Genomic DNA, 853 nt, shown 5'->3' on the forward strand with positions numbered 1-853 from the left:
AATTGACCAATCACAGTCGATTATTCTCCTCAAATTTGACTGTGATTGGTTAATTTCTTAAGGCTTAAAACTTACTATAGCTATTGTGGATCGGGACTAAGACCCGCTTATTATTAACGCTGATCATAGCGTTTTCTTTACCTTGTTACTAGATTTCAGGTTACAATTTATATTCTACTGTATATTAATACTGTATATTACTCCTAGAAAACTGTATTCATTTTCGAATTCGTATTATGTAAGGGTCGGATAGGCTTAGCACCTACCCCTGAACACTTTTTGTACACCCTTTATTCCCAATAAAAAAAATTTAATCGTGATAGGAATAAAAATGAGTCAAACGCTTCTCAGTAGTACTACTCAACAGTATATCAGACATTCTCTTATTCTATCATTATAAAAAATAAACGTAACGCTTTTGAAAAAGTTGACAAACATAGAAAAAGTGCTTTACCTTACGTTTAAAAATATATATGTAAAATTTTACGGAAAATATATGTGACTCTACTTTTAAATTTATATAACGGATTTGGCAAATTTAATTGTCAGATTTTGTTCTCAATGAAAGAGAAAACGCAGAAATGTGGCATTATCCAATATATGACAAAAACAATAAAGGAATATACATATATATTACAAGATATTTCAATTCATTTTCACTATATACAGGGTGTCCCGAAGTCCCATGATGACCCTTGGTGAGAACGTAGAACGGATTGAGGTGAGCAAGAAAGTCCTGTGCCGTTTTGCGATATTCGCAATAGTTTTTGAGAAATTAATTATTTTGTCTCAACAAATCAGCGTACAGAAAGCGGCAGCGGAAAGAAAGATGCCTTCGGCCGACGTGCGACCG

The sequence above is a fragment of the Odontomachus brunneus genome, unplaced genomic scaffold (assembly GCF_010583005.1).
Source record: "Odontomachus brunneus isolate Ranch 3 - 2012 unplaced genomic scaffold, Obru_v1 Obru_scaffold_078, whole genome shotgun sequence".
NCBI classification, from domain to species: Eukaryota; Metazoa; Arthropoda; class Insecta; order Hymenoptera; family Formicidae; genus Odontomachus; species Odontomachus brunneus.